Consider the following 18832-nt stretch of genomic DNA (forward strand, 5'->3'; position numbering starts at 1 on the left):
TAACGTGTTTATGAGTTACCTGAGATGTGGGTTGAAAAAAAACAAAACAAAACCAGAGACTTAGAGCGCTCACCTGTGACACAATGCATCTTATGTATTTGTCAGTAAGAATATAAAGCTATCAGTTTGTGATGCATCCATGTGTTGTTGATAATATCTCTGTGCCGTGACATCTCATGTGCAGAGTAAATTGGAAGAGAATCTTTTTCGTTATTGGACATAGAAAATTATTGGAATTTAATGTGAAACAGATTGCAATGAACTGCTGGGGGTTATTGTGCAGGGTGGGAAAATTTCTGGCAAAAACCGCTTAGTGAAGTTGCTTTGTGAATCGCCTTCTAAGCAGGAAAAAAAAAATGCCTTTTTTGCAAGTGAAAATGCGTCTGATTTGAAAAGTGGGAATTTTACTGCTAGAGCAAAAATCTGCGTATTTTTTTCTTTATAGTGCTATGAAGCTCTAGGGCAACGGAGGTCAGTTCATTCATTTGCTTTACGCAATATAGAGAAGCGAATGGTTCCCCCATTACTTGATGTGCAATTAGTGTCTGTTAATGTGCTTGATGCTGCATTTTGCAAGAGCCGTAATGGCAAGAAACCTACGCCAGTACAATCCACATACAACTGTATATCAGATGCCTCATAGAACTTTGAGCATTTCTCAAATAATGTGAGGGTAATTGCACAAGAGGATGCTCTCGCACTCTCATGAGGAGAGAATTTTTAAGAGAATCTGATTTGTGTGTGTGTGTGTGTGTGTGTGGGGGGGGGGGGGGGGGGAGTCACTAGACTTTATGTAAATAACATCACTCATGCAGTGATACTAAAGTGGCATGTGCACAGGCAGTCCACGAAACGTTGCCTATTGCTGTGATTATGCCAGCATACATGTACATGTACATTGAAACTCATTGAAGCATTGAAACTCATGTGCATTGTTTGTAAAGTGTAATGTGTGTTGCTTCTAGCCAACATGATTGATAAAAGCTGATGAGCTCCTAAGTTGGAACAGTGTAACAGAAGATGATGATGCTAAAAAATAATGGTAATGAAGACAAGTTATACCAGTATTTGCACCAAATCTGACGAACCACTTCTGTTGTTGTTTATTGTCCCTATTGGACATGGTACGGGCATTATTGTTACACCTTAGAGTGCACTGCATAGGCGAATGTAACAGAGTTTGCATTTATTGTTAATGTATGGGTTCATTTTTCATGACTGTAAACCAATTTGGTGTTACGTGTGCTCATTTTGTGTATAAGTTGCTTCCTGGGCATAAGTTTTAGCATAATTAATGTAGAATGCAGGGTTGGCCTTGCCCATTGAAGTCATGTTCGCACAAATTTTAGACCTACCCTAGCTGATCCCCCGCATCAATCCTATCTTTGTCTTTTTTTTTAATGGGTGGAGGGATGAAGTATGAACAGCAGCGACAAACAATCACCTTTTCGTTTAAGTTGGTGAGAGCTAGTTGACTCTCCTGATACACCAAGGACACAACTCTGCAAGGTTAGTGTTTGATGCGTATCTGTATGCACAGTAGATGCCAAAAAGATACAAGTGCTTTCCAGTCATGTAGATGTTGATTGCAGCTCAGATTTGACATAAAAAATGTGAATTGCTGGATATATGTGTGTGGTAAATAGGAGACAAGATGCCTTGAAATCATAACATTCATAGATGTTTAGTTATTAGTTGTCTTAAGATGGACCCTAATACCCATTTACATGTATACTGCGGCCAAAATTTAGAACCTTCTCGAACCATTTTCAAAAAACCTTTTCAAAAAATTGATCTCTTGTCTGTTTATGCAGCGTACTGCTCATTCCGCTTACCCAAAGCAGGCCCATACTGGCTTCGTTTTCATGATAACCAAGTCCCTCCAATAAACAGTGCACACGCATTGAATACAACGTGTAATATATACCATTTATACACTGTAGCCGCAAATGTGATTGAGTGTGAAAATGTGCACTTGTGCAGTGTTTACCTGTGACGGTCGGTCATTATTGCCGATTTGTTTATGTAGGAAGGCAGTGACCTTAAGTGATTAAATTCCGGGTCAGCATAAAAGCAGCTTCTTGAAACCCATAGTGCTTACACTGCAGTCATGACTCTTTGAGGCTGCTATGAGAGGCTCTAAAACCACCCCCTGTAGGGGGTTTCTACAAATTTCTGTGAACCCGAGCAGATCAGATCTACTTTTCTGTATTCTGTCTGTTTATACTTAACTAAAAGGCTGCTCGAGGAGGCTTCAGAACCTGAATTTTGCTTGGTATGAAAATGCGGTATAAGTGTTACAAGATGTAGAGGCTGTACTTTGTAGAACTACTGCTGAGTATTTATTTGTCTGTTGTAAAGAATTGTGGTGTACGTCTATTCCATTAGAGGACTGGCATCATGCTTGTCAATGTTCCACTGCCGTTAGTTTTGTCAGTATTGTCTGACGAATACTTCAAACATTGAACATGAAAAGAGTATTTTTACTACAACTCAACTATTTTTTAAACCTGATAGCTTTTATGTGTACAAACAGCATATTTATATGTAAACTGAGTTGAGAAACAACCGTCAGATATGACCGAGAAATGGTTTTTCCAGATACATTTGTACATGTAAGTCTGTAGGCATGTAATAGAAATTAAATTATTTCATTAGATGTCTGAAATGACACATGTAGATGATGACATTATTTTTATACTCACACTTGTATGAAAATTGATTCAGGGGGGTGTTTCCTCCACGTTTGTCAGTGCCGACAACCTGAATCACCATAGTAACAGTCAGTGACCAGAGCATCTCAGCCAATCAAAACCAAGGATTTTGCTGAAATTGTCAGCGCTGACAAACGTTGATGAAACACCCCCCAGAGGGGCATTTTTTCCATTGGTCTATGATTTACTCTGCAGTGTATTCATCATACAAGTTGCAAAGTGCAGAGGATCTTTTATAAGAACTCATTGGTAACTCTGTACACTAAATTGCATAGTGTGATACAACTTACTAAAACCCGGAAACTGTTTTCCCTCCTGATTAAACAGTTTATCTTCAGAGGAAATGTTAAGAAAGAGAAAAATTGTACGTTTTCGGTACAATTGTATGTCTTGATATATTGAAATTCATAAAGTCAAAATTTCTTTTAAAGGGATCATACAGTTGTGGTTGAGGCCTAATTTCAGGTTTCTAACATTTTTTTGGTGAAATAATGAGAAATCTCTTATGAAATATGAAAGAGCATGTAATTTTATGAGGAATTCAACGTTTATTTGATGAAAATTGGTTTTGAAATGGCTGAGATATCTAAAAAAGAGCGATTCTAATAAAGTGTGGGACCCACACTTTGTTACCATTGCTTTGTTTTACTTTGTTTTTGGATGTTACAGCTATTCCAAACCCGATTTTCATCAAATAAACTTTGAATTCCTCTTAAAATGGTATGCTCTGTACTATATCATAAGTGTTTTCTTGGTATCTCGCAAAAAGTTAAAAGCCCAATTCTCATCTCCACCAATACTGTACTATCCCTGTAATACCGGTATCAGATTTTCCTTAAAATCCACAAATCATTTCTCTTATGTATGTATACCCACTTATGTGACTCATAATAAGTCTTTCTACTGTATGAAAGATGGATTGGCCTTTAACACACACTTAAGGTAAGTAATATGCCTTGATATGCCAGTGTTGTACAGTGGACACTTGTTAAGTAGAGCACCAAAGTATAGCAAAAACTTGTCACACTTAAGCAATTTTTCTTACCCCAAAATGTAAAAATTCTTTTGTATTTTTATTTTCAAACCCTGATGTAACACAATTTTGAAAAACAAAAACAAAATAAAACAAAAAATTAAAGGATTATTATGCAGTGACCTGTAGTCCCAATCAGTTCTAAAGAGAATCCAATATATGTATTTGAAAATAGAGTGTATTTTGTAGTCTTTGTAGCAGCGTCAGGGACTCATTGAGCTGTTCTTCCTTTGATCTGGAACCCGAAAGAGGGATTTATCCATGATTAGTCAGTCAGGATGAAATTGTTTAATGCCTTTGCAATCAAAGTGAAGTTGAATCTAGGAAATTAATTCTAATTGACCGCTAAGAATAAGCATGTTACAGTTGCAGTACACGTAGTTACAGATTGTACGTGTTCATAGAATGTATGCTGTTATACCTACAATGTACAGTATGTCACAGTGCACATAGCATTTTTACCATGCCAGAGACTCTTGACAATGTACAATGTACATACATGTATACCGGTATGTATGATACATAAAGATTCTACTCTTAGATTTTTCAACTACTTAACATAGCCACTAATTTTACATTTCCATGCTTTCAAATCATGTCATTATGAAATAAAACAGCTCTTGTCAAATTTGAATGACTTTTAGATATTGCAGTTGTTTCATTTGTGTGCTGTGTGTGAGGAGAAAGTATTGTAGTGTGGGTGTGAGATTTTTGACAGATCGTGATGTGCATTGCATGCATAATGTGTGTGTATATATATGTGTGAGTGGGAGTGCATGTGTGCATGTGTTGAATTGAGTTGAGTTGAGTTTATTGACCCAACAAGTTATTAACAAGTTGAGGACCAGTCCCAAGTATACTCGGGCAGGTGTCTATGGGAAATATGTGTTGTAGCAAAATTAGTCCGTCCTCAATGGGTTAACAACATATTTGTACATATATACGAGGGGCGACTGAAAAGTTTTGAGCCTAACATAGAAAGGATTAAGATATGAAGGCCAAAATCGGTCCATGAAGTCTTCATTATATCTTAATCCTACCAACCAAATTTCTTGGTCATAACAATTTTTATCCTTATTTTACATGTTCTTGAACTTTCTGTATCAGGTGATTCATAAAAAATTGACAAAATGATCAGAAAAAGGTGTCTTGTTTCACCAGGACAATGTTCCAGCGCATTCATCAGCGATTGCAATGGCAACCATACATTCATGACTGTGGGTTCCAACTACTAGTAGTTCCGCACCCACCGTATTCACCAGATCTAGCCCCATCTGACTTCCACCTCTTTCCGAACCTGAAAACAGATTTGGCTGGACAACGCTTCACCACTGATGAGGAGGTCATTGATGCTGTTGACTACTACCTGGATGACCAACCAAAGAACTTCTACTGCAGTGGCATAGAGGCACCAAGTCACCGCTGGAGGAAGTGTGTGGACTCACAAGGGGACTATGTAGAAAAATAGAGCAATAGAGTACTTCTACCTCTTACCATCTCTTGAAGGCTCAAAACTTTTCAGTCGCCCCTCGTACATGTGAATATAACATGAAACTAGACCCGGAATTTGTCAAGACTGACAAATTAGGTGATCCGATCTTTTGAAAATCAATGATATGAGTTTTGATCCCAATATAGGCATGACTATACAGGTTTCATCTGTGTTTAGGGATATTGGCTGTGTGATGTTTGGATACTCATTTTGAAAAGGGAGTCAGGTCTGCCATCTATGGTACCAAATTCCGTTCACACTATAACGAAGATACAGAATGAAGTATATTTGAGCATTGAGCCCACTTTGCACAGCCAAGATGGCATCTAAACAAAAAGTGATTACTTTGTGAAATGATCGATGTGACATGGTCTTTGCGTGTGCAAAATATGGGAAAGATAAGACATGTATTCACCAAGATACAGGATGAAACATTTATGACCTTTGACCCTAATTTACATACCCAAGATGGTGTCTGATCAAGTACTTATTATTTTATGAAATAATGTACGTAACATGATCTAAACATGTGCAAAATATGGGGGTGATAGGGGCTATTTTTCTTGAGTTATTGCAAAGAAATTTGGAAAAAGAAAGAAATATGAAAATACATCGAAGATAACCTTTAATTTCAACCACATTTTTGGACGTGATCCCGACACCATATGAAAAAGAAAGGGAACACGTACGATAGCGCAAATTCTCAGCTACAACATATTAAAATCTGGGAGAAATTCACCGAAGGGTAACTGAGCTACTGCTCGATAAAGACAATCATGTCAATTTTCACATCTAGAAAAATTCCCTCCCATAGAGATAACACGTCATAACGAAGATAAAGAAAAAAGTACATATGACCTTTGACCCCGATCTGCACAGACAAGATGGCATCTGAGCAAAAAGTGGTTATTTTGAGAACTGATCCTTGTAACACGGTCTTTACGTGTGCAAAATATGGGAAAGATAGGACATGTATTCACCAAGATACAGGATGAAACATTTATGACCTTTGACCCTAATTTACATACCCCAGATGGCGTCTGATGAAGTAGTTTTTATTTTATGAAATAATTTACGTGACATGAACTAAACATGTGCAAAATATGGTGGTGATAGGGTATGTTTTTCTTGAGTTATTGCAAAGAAAGTTGGAAAAAGAAAGAAATATGAAAATACATCGAAGATAGGCTTTGATTTCAACGAAGTTTTTGGACGTGATCCTGATACCGTATGAAAAAATGAAGGGCACATTACGATAGCCCAAAGTCTCAGCTACAACATATTAAAATCTTAGAGAAATTCACCAAAGCATAGGTGAGCTAGTGCTCGAAAAAGATAGTCATGTCAATTTTAATTTCCAGAAAAACTGCACTCCCATTAAGATAACACGTAAACTGGTCAAATTTGATAAGGTTACTTTCAATCCATTTTTACGAGGTGATGCCGTCATCTAATCAAAATGTTGTTACAATATTGATGAAAGGACATTTAGTAAGCTACAACATACTGAAATTTGGGTAAAAATTGGCAAAGGATAAGTGAGATACGCTCGAGTGAACTTGAAATTTGATGACGTAATTTTGAAAATTTACTTCTTTTATTTTATTAAGAAATTTGATATCTTTTAATCACTTTTCCAGCATCGCCAACCCATGAAATGATATTTACAACTCATCAGCTTTCAGAATATGTAACGAAAATTGGGGGTCACCATCCATTCTGACGAGTAAAATCGGATTTAAAATTGGCGGTTTTTTGCCATAGATGCACTGTATATCGCCATTGACGCGGGCGCGGAATTTCAACTTTGACGGGCCTGTATGACGTCATATTGAGTCGGATTGACTTGAAACTTGGTAGAAATATTTCTTGACATTTCAGGCATCCGATAAGTGTGAAAAAACGGGAAATTTCTATTGCATATGAGCTGTGCATGCGTATATGTGCGCGCGCGTACGCGTCCGTCCAATTTTTACAATTTTTCAAAAAATGCTCCAAATGGTCTGAAACGTGTGCAAAAAAAATTTGAGCTCGATTTGAGCATACAAATATTTCAACGCGCGCGTATGCGCGCGTTTGAAGAGAAAATATGAATTTTGAGAAAATGAGTAGAATGCGCATAACTTGAAATATATGTGACGTAAATTTCATTGAAAAATTCCATTCCATTGATTAGATATGATTGAGAATGTGTTTTCATATAATGACGTCATATCGACGTCACGGTCGCCTAATTATATAGGATAAGATATAATAACATGAAAATCTTTTATGGGAATACAATGATAAACAAGGTACTTTCAGCTAGGCATGCATATATTTTACATACTTATGTTTATCTTACATAATACATATGGTATAACTGATCTAGTTTCATTGCTATATATTTATCACTGAAAAGGCAAAAAGAATGAATAAGTATGTAATCTAGACATACTATATGCATAGACAAAGGTTATCCAAAAAAGAGAAAAAACCAAAACAACAGAAAACAGAAGATAATATTGTTAAACGGGGAACCAAAAGTTAGCACAAGTGCTAGTCGTGAATGGTTCTCCCATTACAGCTACATTTACGATGCTTATTGCAAGGTCTACCCTTCTGAAGTAACTTTAAAGTTACCGTCTGTGTGTGTGTGTGTTTGTGTATCAATTTAAGATGAATGTTATGATCTTTGTGTCATCCCACTTTATATGTTCAATGATGTTGATTGCGTATCGATGAATGTTTTATGTAAATATAGACATCAAATAAGGCTTATTGAAAAAAACAAACAAACATGTGCTTAAGCATGTAGTATGTACAAGGATGTAATTGTGTTTGATGGGGCCATCTGGTTGTTTTGATATTAATGTTATACACATATTTCTGTAGCAAATAAGTCTGCCTTTGCATAATTTGAAGCCTTTTTTTTAAATACATGAAAGCACATCTTTGTAATGCAGAGTTTAATTTATGTGTACTTTTTTAGGTTTTTCAGGTTTTTCTGGTGTGGCAATTTTAGTGGATGGTGGTATTGGAAGTTATGTGTGTATTTTGGATTGCTTCTCTTTGTTCTTGTTTTCTTCATAAAATGAGAATTTGACAGCTAATAACAAATCCAAGTGACACTCATGATCATGTTCTCTCTCAAAAAAAATATTCATTTAATAATCATAGACAATCACAGATTATATTTCACGCATGCCTACACTTAGTGTAGAAATGAAAGACAACTGGCAAACTATTGTTCTACATACATGGCACATGGTGATAAAATAAATACACACTTTATATACTTATTGACCGATTCTGTGACGCGCTATGTGTATTTTTGGCATGGGCAGCGCCATTACGCGGTGTCTCAGCCGACCCCCCCTTCCCACCCCCCACCCCTCTCCCTACATTAGCACGCGCACAGAATAAAAAACTGATGCATGGTTGCTTTAGCCAATGGGCGTCTCGTACTGAGTGCGCGAATGCTTGCTTAGTGCGCGAACCTTTGTTACAAGTGCGCGATAAACATGTTGCCCGGGGGTCGGGGAGAGCAGGGGGGTCGGCTGAGACACCTCATGGCTGCACCCTGTGCCATAAAATGTCTGCTGCCCTCAACGAACCCGAATCGGTCAATACTCATACAAATGTCTGATTTAAAGTCAAATCTATATACCAGTAATCACATTATGTACTATAATATCAGCTTCTTTCAGGCCCTAACAGTATCAAAAGCCTTCACACTGTCAAGTGTCATGACAATTGAGGCTATCTGCTCTAGCCAAAAGTACCAAGATATAAAGAATTTTGGTCAACTTTGATATCCACTCCCTTCCGGTATTACTTGCACACAAATCGAGTTTGGAGTAGCATACGTACATCAAAATTTATGTTTTGATATATCTCTGAATGCTGAAACTCACTAAATTTGATGTTGAAAGATAAACACTGTTCTCATTCTATGAAAAAAGTCCACATTCATGAAGGTGGTTTAAATTTAAATCTCCCTTGTCAATAATGATGCATGGTTCAGGCAGTTCCAACAATGCTCCGCGATCTACAATGTATCTTTACACAGACAGAATTTTAACACAAAACACACTCACATTATGAAGTCTGCAACTGACAGGCACATTGAAAATACAATGCTTGTGACATCTACATAAACTATGGAATGTGCAGAGAATATGTACTTAGATTTAGTACAGTGGACTCCTGTTATAACGAATTCCTCGGGACCAGCAATTTTCTTTCGTTTTATTGAAATTTCGTCATAACCAAACAAATAAACAATAAAGAACAAAGAGCGAATAATTTTGTGGCCTGAAATTTTACTTCATTGTAACCGGATTTTCGTTATAACCATGCTCCTTATAATGGGAGTGCACTGTATTTTAAATGACTCCAAAAGGGCCATACAACATTTCCCTCACACACACAAAACTGAATACACCAAACTATTTGGATGCTATGTTTCTTTAAAGAAGAGCATTGTGTAGAACAACACAAGTCTAAACTTTAAATGTCACTGTATACAATGTACCAGGTATCTGCAAAGATAAACAATGAAACAGGCACTTAAACAAATAGGAATGCCAACCTTGCAAACACCACTGCGGTTTTCTGAGGACGGAAAGGGCACATTTTTGGTGAAAAACATTTATTTTACCTTTCATGCACATGCACATGTGTAGTAATGCAATTTGGTAAAATTAGTATTTTCCATGAAACTTGCAACATTTTCTTTTTGGCAAACCCCCCCCCCCCCCAAAAAAAAAAAACAAACAAAAAACAAACAGAAGTACAAAATACTGCACAAAAGTAATAGTTGTCAGCCCATTATAGAGCTAGCCTTGTGCATTCTTAGCAAGTGATAAGAGCTGAAATGGTTGAGAATTGACATTCGATCTATCACCACATCTCCACTAACTATAGGTCCACCTATTTCTCTTTTTCTTGTTCATGTATTACTTAATTCTGTTTGTTGTGAGAACCTGTGTTTTGGGGGATTCTTGGGAATTTGCTGTGATCATCTCCACAGAAAGACAACAAGCTGGGGGCCACCATTTTGACCAAATTTGCTTCACTGAAAATATTTTTCCATTGAAAAAAAAAACAAGAAGCTTCATGTATATGTACAAATATATGGGGTTAGGTGAAAGGATCTGTGTATAAGGCAAAAACAAAAAAACTGAAAACTCTTAATACATTGGCCTGGAGAGTAGATCGATATTCTCTGTCTTCATGACAGGACACGCTCCATAGTTCTTGCAAACCAAGCATGTCAGCTGGCTGAACTCTATCAAAAGCACCCAAATTCCTTTGGTGCAGTAAGTGTTTCTTCGAAATAATGTATACCAGTGCTTTCATCTAATCGTGGATCATGGCAACGAAAAGAGACTCTCAAAAACATCCTCTTTCCCTGGAAAAAACACACAAGACAGATGGGGATAGTAAGAAACCTCGTACCCTCGATTCTACATAGCATGCGCCTGGTAATGAACCCCTTTCCCAGCCCAATGGGATGGAGATATGTCCAGCGACTGCGAGTAATAGTGATGGCCTGAATCAATGTGGCATGGAATGCCTGTTGTACTCAGAGGTGACAGAGGGAGAATATCTCCCCCAGCTTGGTTCACCAAGTTCTTTGGAGGTTTTGAGTCCCGCCTCAAGAAACACATTGAGACCCTCACGATAGCAAAGGTGAGTGAGCTTTCTACCCGTATCTGATCTGAACAAGAAGAGAAGATCCTAGCATGCACAATGCAGATCACTGATATGGAAGGGGAAATAAAGAAACTGAAGAAGGACAACATGTATCTGCTAGACAAAGTGGATGATCTAGAGAATAGGGTGAGGAGGAACAACCTGATACTCCACGGCATTCCTGAAAAAGAGGGCCCAGCTTCCAAGGAGGATACAACATCTACTGTCAATCAGATTCTGCAGGACTTTGTGGGCCTCTCTTCTTCTGACTACGTGATTGACAGGTGTCATCGGACCCCCACTAGCACAGCTACAAAATCAAGGAATGCAGGTCAGAACGAGCCACTAAAGCCAAAGATTCACTTCCTATGCCGACAAGGAGAATGTCAGGGTCAGCTGCATCAAAAAGTTCAAGGAATCTGAGTTTCATGGTAAGAAGCTGTTTGTGGCCGAAGATTTTTCGCAGCGCATCATGCATCAACGGAAGGAGAAAATCGACCGCTTCAAACACTTGAAGACTGAGGGGAGAAAGCCTTTCTTTCTCTACCCTGCCAAGTTAGTATATCGGCAAACATCCGGAAAGCTCATTATTGCACACTAATGTTAGTTTTGCGAGTCTGTACTTAGACCTTCAAAGTTCAAAACAGATGATTAAGCTCAGTATTTATATTTATGATGCCTATGAAGTTGAAGTTGTTCAAGGATTTTTGTCCTTGTATTTATAGGATACTGCAACAGTGTGATGTATGTATGGCCATTCTACATGTAGGCCTAGGTACTTTTAGTTGTATTCTCATGGTCGGACACCCAGGTTTTTTGCGTGTCACGGGGTCATGGATAGCCGTTGGAGTGAAAACAAACCATACAGTCTTATAGTTGCGTGAGCCTGGAGTGGCAACGCTGTATGTGTTTTCTGCCGGGGCACCCTGCGAGCATCACCAAGCTGTACCACTGTAGCTGTGCGAGCGGCAGGATGACGGGGTCGACACTGTCTTCCGCTTGGCAGTTTTGTTCATTTGTCATCTAACTTTATTTGTTTCAATACTGAAAATGCCTGGAAATTGTGAGACTGTTGGAGGTACAAACCACACTCTTATGAGTGGAAAGAAGCCTTCATTTCACCGATTCCCTAAGGATCCAGAGTGACGAAGACGCTGGACTGTTGCACTCAAAAAGTTGAATCGCGATGGTTCTGAATGGCTGCCATCAGCGCTGGACGCCAGAATATGCAGAGATCATTCTATTGATGGTAAGAAAACAACTCTGAGGACTAAGATTTAAATTTGACGATAAAATAAAGGCTTGCCTATAAAAAGGCGTAACTTTTTGATAGTAATGATGAGGTTACTTCTAAAAAATGTGTTGGATAAAACATCTAGGCCTATACATGTGTCTAACTCTAACTAGGCTAGAGGTCTCGGTAAACTTCTAATTTCTAGATGTTTTACTCTAAATCTAAAAATCACTTTTTACTTTGTCACGGCCCGGGAGCGTTTATTACCTGGGCAACATTTTCTGACCAGAAACATGATTTTGAAATGATTTTTTGTGGTTTACATTTTCATATTGGTAATCAAATACTGCTGGTGTTATTCAAAACTCTCTGGAAACATGTTTTTGAAAATTGTAATTGTAAAGGAATTAATTAGCAATCTCAAACATGGTTTAAACAATGTCAGTACTGTCAACACAGTAAAAAAAAAATGTGCTTCCTATAGCTGTTTGACCTTTTGGCAGAGAATGAGCTGCATAGAATGAGGTAGCCCAGTCTGAGACCAGCAATACATTTACCAGTATACCCTGGTTTTGGTAGAAAACTCACATGACTGCTCCTCTGGAAAAGCTGTTTCAAAACAACTTTTCTCATAGCCGGGTGAGGTGGTTTAGTTGAGTGTTGATGTGTGAATGTGTGTGTGTGGAGGGGGGTGGGGGAGGTTATGTTTTGTGTTGTGGATCGCTCCGCTACCCAGTTCTGTTTGTCCCAGACTTCTGTAGTGGTTGGGCTCTGTTATGTTTAAGAGGTTAGTTATATGTATGCAGTAATGGAAAATTGGTGATGTTAGTGATTTTTGGATGAATTTATTTCGTCTCGGAGCTTCACGCATAATTGATATTTGTTGTACATTTCAAATATCTGCCACTGTATGTATCTATTCTGTGTAAGTGACTTTATGGTTATTGTTTATTATTTTTATATTTCATGATCTTCTTAATTTTGAGAATCACTTGTAAATATTGTGATTTCCTTTGAAGTAATAAAAACAAATTAAAAAAAAATAAGATTATATTCTCTGTCTTGTGCATGTAAAGTGTACATGTATTTATAGATATAGAAGGAATCTTTGGTTGTTTTTATGTATGAAATTGGTGTATCAAGTTTGGAAAACTCAAACAGATGAATAATTCTGTGCCCATCTGATGATGAATACCTTTCATGAGACATGTGATAATGTAGAGAAAATATGCTTCTTTAAATCAAATACATGTAAACTTGTATACAAGTTTGAAATTTATTTATTTATTTATTTATTTATTTATTTATTTATTTATCTATCGATCTATTTTTATTTATTCATTTTTTTTTTTGTATATGATCTACACAAGGGACACTTACCACATTCTGTAACGCAATATTATGAGCCAATGACTCATGCATACAGGACTAGAGGCAAAGATGATTCCATGTTTAGACTCCCGAAATGTAAAATGACACATGGTACATTTTCTATATCTTTTGTCGGGTCAAAGTTTTGGAATAGTTTGCCCAAAAATGTTCAAGAGGAAAGAACAAGATCTTCATTTCGAAGAAACCTAAAAAATCACTTGTTAAAAGAAGTTTAGTGATGAAAAGAAATTTCAGTGTTCAGTTTAATGTACTTCTATAGTACAGTTACTTTAAAAAGAGTAGACCTTGCAATAAGCAGCTTAAATATACATGTAGCTATAATGGGAGAACCATTCTCGACTAGCACTTGTGCTAACTTTTGGTTCCCCCTTTAACAACATTATCTTCTGTTTTTCTATTATTTTTTTTCTTCGATTATTTCTTTTCAGAACCTCTGTCTATGCATATATGTCTACATTACATACTTCTTCATTCTCTTTGCCTTTTCAGTGATCAATGTATTACAACGAAACTAAATCTATTATAACACATTTATTCTTATGTATGGTAGATATAAGTATGTAAAATATATACTTGCAAAGCTGTAAGAACCTTGTACAAAATCATTGTATTCTCATAAAAGTTTCATGTTATTGTATCTTACACTGTGGAATTTCATGTTATCATGTTATCATGTATGTTGTTAATAAACTCAACTCAACTCATTAAAAAAATAAAAATAAACATGTTTGTGTAAGAAACATTTAAATGCTGCTTGTACAAATCTGTGCTGTCCAGTAACATTACAACACCCCTACACTCGAGTAGTCTTGACTTGTAAATTTTAAGGTACATGTGGCTTCATTCAATGTGCCGGTGCATGTACATACTGCTGCGCTGCCAAACAATCATTCAGCACTGCAGTGCACTAGACCTCAAGTTCAAAATCTACACCTGAAAAGGTTATCAAGGCTTTACAAATTTCGTAAATTTGTGCCTTCTTTGTCTAAATTTTATGTGCCAGTATGACTTATTGGGGTGATTTATTGGAGCAATTCTTTTAACTAAACTGATGCTGATGCTGCTGCTGTTAACTTAGTTAAGAGAGAGGCTAACCTCGAGTATCATTGGCTAGCTGTTCCCACACCCAGGCCTTGCCTACAATTTCAAAATTTTAGTGCTAGCAAGCTAGCGAAACAAGTGTTACTCTGTTAGTGTTACGATACTACGAACATGGCTCAAGATAATAGACAGCTAGTCTACTCCAGCTGATTACCAGCAAAGCTGGAAAGGAAGATTCTCAAACTAGGTGAAGACCCAGGCCATTGTTGGGTCTTCACCGGCTGACAAAAGAACGGATATGGGCTGGTGAATGTTGTGATTTCAGAGAGAAATAAGTCCCGTACGACCATACAAGCACATAGACTTGCTTTGATGATCTGGGACACTGGATCATGGGATATTCCATCTGATAGCTCATTTAATGCATCCCACCTCTGTGGAACACGTTTATGTGTTAGGCCGAGTCACCTGGTGCTCGAGAGCCGTGAAGATAACAAATCCAGACATATATGTCACGCTTGTAATGTGTGTAATGTTGGACATGATCAAAAGTGCATTTTCCACCAGCCGAGTAATTTCCATTACTTAGCCCTGGCCGGAAGTGTGTCACGCTGCTGCTATCAAAGAGTATAGAAGAAAGGAAACAAGTGGAAAGTCTGCACTCTCAGAGTGCTTTTCTGTATAGTTATCATCATTATTAATATTACTCGTTGACTGCAATGAATCACAGTGAAAGCAAGCTAAAGGTATTACAGAACAATTTCTCACAAATCCTGAAGCTGTTACTAGCAGTTTTATATCAACAATGCTTTGACTACCGATGAGGGTGCAAATACAATGACGCTTGTGTTTTGATCATTTTAATAAAGATTATGAATTCATGTTGGTGGTAATGATAACTATGATAAGACTGATTTTATAATGGTACGATGCCATTAAAGCTTAAGAATGTTATAATTATGATTGTGATGAATTGGTGTTGGTGGTATATTATGATTGTTAACACTGCACGATGATCTGATGGTATGATGCCTATAATATTTACGTTATGATCACGATTTTAAGAGTAAGAAAACTGGTGGAGGTAATTTCGATAAAGATGCCGATAACATTTGAATATTCCATGATTGTGTTTTTGCGTGGCAATGATGGCGCAGATAACGATAGTGATTTACATATTATTTAAATTTGATCATTTTAATGAGTAATATGACAATGGTGATGATTCAGTTGCGGTTTACATAATGACAGTGACACTCGGCCAGATAGCAGAATATTTGTGACCTTCGTGATAAAACGAGGACCATTATACAAATATTTTCGAGAGTCTGAGTGAACAGCTAATTCAGTCAGGTAAGATTATGTTAACAGTAATTTTCTAAGATATTTATTCATCTGAATGTTGTAACGATTGGGTAAGTGAATGGTGTAAGCATACAATTGTACCATTGGAATTCAACTAGATATATAAATCAGATAAGATTGTTGTTTATGAAAGCCCAAAATCATGAATATGAATTTTTGTGATTAAAGAAGAGGAATAGTTTCATAACCATGCCCTTTTCAAAACGGCTCACGATATATTGATATTGAGATGTACGTTGGTATATGAATGTAGAAAGCATTGAGCAAGATGTGTACATAGATCGAATCACAAATTACAAAATGCCCTATTGATAGCTGTCAATCAATGACTGTCAACCAGTTCCAGGTCCAGGAGTTGTTTTACGAGTTTCAACACAATAGTGTGTGAACAACGATAGGAAAGCGGCCAGTAAGGATTAATGCATTTTGTAACCAGCTAATCAGGGCACGGCGGGCCAAGTACTTTGATGGTTAGTAATTATCTTTACTGATTAGTGTGGCAGCTGTCCCCAGGCTGCTGCCATGGTAACAGTTACTCTCCCTGGCAGTATTAATTGTTAGATGCGCATACTGCCTTATAATACGCGTAGGCGGTATGCTTTGATTATTGTATGCGCGTGGGCGATTCCCTTTGATCTTGTAATGGTAACAAAATAGTAGAATGATTTTATACGCTCAGATCAGTTTCACTTCTGTAGCTACTACCGAAAACATTGAAGGTACATTAAGCAACGAAATCTTTAAAGGGAAAGGAATCAAAGTTAAAGAACCATAGAAACAAGCTGCTAATATGCGATATAATGTTCACCAAAGAGGTAAGCTATCTATTAAAATGTGATTGTATTAAGTTTTATATACAATGTATATGTGATTTTTATGATTTCAGTATTTTATAAGTTTGTATATAGAGGTTAAGATTTAATAACGAATATACTGTGAAGAGTGATTGAATTACCCCCGGTAGTATTGATGTTACTCTTTAGCAAATATGAGATTGGAAGGACTGTGATTTATAGATGTATATAACTTTAGTAATTATTGTATAAATGCATAATTTTAGTGTAAAAACAATCATTAGACATATATGAATGACAACGCAATTTTATTGTAATTTTTGAAACTGAATTAGACTATATTACTGTATATTTTACTTATATAATTTTTTTTCCAGTTTCATGGGTACGAATGTTGTGAATAAACACCTGATCGATTGCAACATATATCGTCCTGTTTGTCAACTGGTACTTTATTGCATGGGCACCTACAATTAGTACTGACATGTAGCTAGGCTTATAAATGGTAGGGGAAACATGGGGTCTCCATCATTCAATCCCCAGCCCCAGTACCGACAGTTGTCTCGATAGCATCATCTCTCCAAGTTTTTCAAGACCCGATCAAGTTCTCGTGCCAAGTCAAGACATAGAAAGAAGATAACCAAGCCAAGCCAAGAAGAAGATAGAAGATAACCAAGCCAAGCCAAGATGCGTCCAACTTCTTACACAGCTTCATTCAAACTCGATGCCTGCTCGTATGCAGAGGAGTGTGGCAACAGGGTAGCGGGTAGGAAGTATGATGTAGACGAGAAGAACGTCCGACGCTGGCGGCAGAACAAGACCACCCTGCAGAACATGCCGAGCAAGAAGAAGGCAATGAGGACCGGCAAGGCATGCTGGCCAGAGCTGGAGCAGCAGCTTCTCGCTTACGGGTTGTCGAGCAGAGGGCTGCTGGGAACGCTGTTGCCACTCAAGCACTCTGCTTGAAGGCACGTTCCATCGCCGATCAGAGGCAGCATCGGAGATTTCACAGCGGGTACTTCCTGGGCCTACCGCTGCATGAAGCGTCACGACCTATCCTTTCGCAGGTGCACCCATATCGCCCAACATCTCCCTGAAAATCTGGAGGAGAAGACTACTACGTTCCCGCTGTACGTCATAAAGATGCGCCACCAGCACAATTACACACTCAGCCAGATAGGCAACGCTGATCAAATACCGTTGACGTTTGATGTACCGAGTAACACGACCATCTCAGCTAAGGGGGCGAAGTCCGTCAGCGTGAGAATGTTGAGGAATCATTGAGTGAGAGGAACAACAGATATTTGCCGAGAAGCTGATAGGGGTGAGCTGCTGCCCTACATTATCTTCAAGTGCAAGACCATCCCCAAGGTACAGTTCCCCTCAGGTGTCATTGTGAGGGCTCAAGAGAAAGGCTGGATGGATCAGGCGCTCATTGAAGACTGGTTGTGGGTCGTCTGGAATCGGCGAGTGGGTGGGCTCTCTCGTAAACGCAGCATGCTAGTCTTGGATGTTCTTCCGTGTCATCACACGGCTCCAACCAAGGGACTCCTGAAAGAGAGCAACACCAACCTCGTAATGATCCCCGGAGGCATGACATCCGCCCTTCAACCTCTCGACGTTGGTATCAACAAACCCTTCAAAGATGGCCTACGGAGATGCTAGTCAGACTGGATGATACAAGGGAAAAAGTCCTTCACCAAGAGTGGCAGAATGAAGAAGGCCTATCTCAAGACAATATGCGGCTGGATCAAGAAGGTCTGGGACGAGTTGCCTCCATCAATCATCCAGGGAGCATTCCTGAAATGCGGCATAAGCAACGACTTCGATGGCACTCAGGACGACCTTCTCTGGGAGGATGAGATGGGGGAGTCAGACAACAGCGGATACGATAGAGAGCAAGTTTGATTGCTTTCATTCTGATATACTATCTTTCCTCAGAATCATCAGATAGCAAGGCAATTGTAATTCCATATGTTGCTTGTGATAGCTGTAATGCAATGGTGGTTTCTTGTCACAAAGGCAGCTCGAAGAGCTAGATTCATGCACCACCTTCGACCATCATCCCGATAGCCTCAGGTGTCCCCC

This window comes from Diadema antillarum, unplaced genomic scaffold (genome assembly GCF_040938485.1).
Source record: "Diadema antillarum isolate AM-2024a unplaced genomic scaffold, OU_Dant_1.0 seq00001533_RagTag, whole genome shotgun sequence".
Classification (NCBI taxonomy): Eukaryota; Metazoa; Echinodermata; class Echinoidea; order Diadematoida; family Diadematidae; genus Diadema; species Diadema antillarum.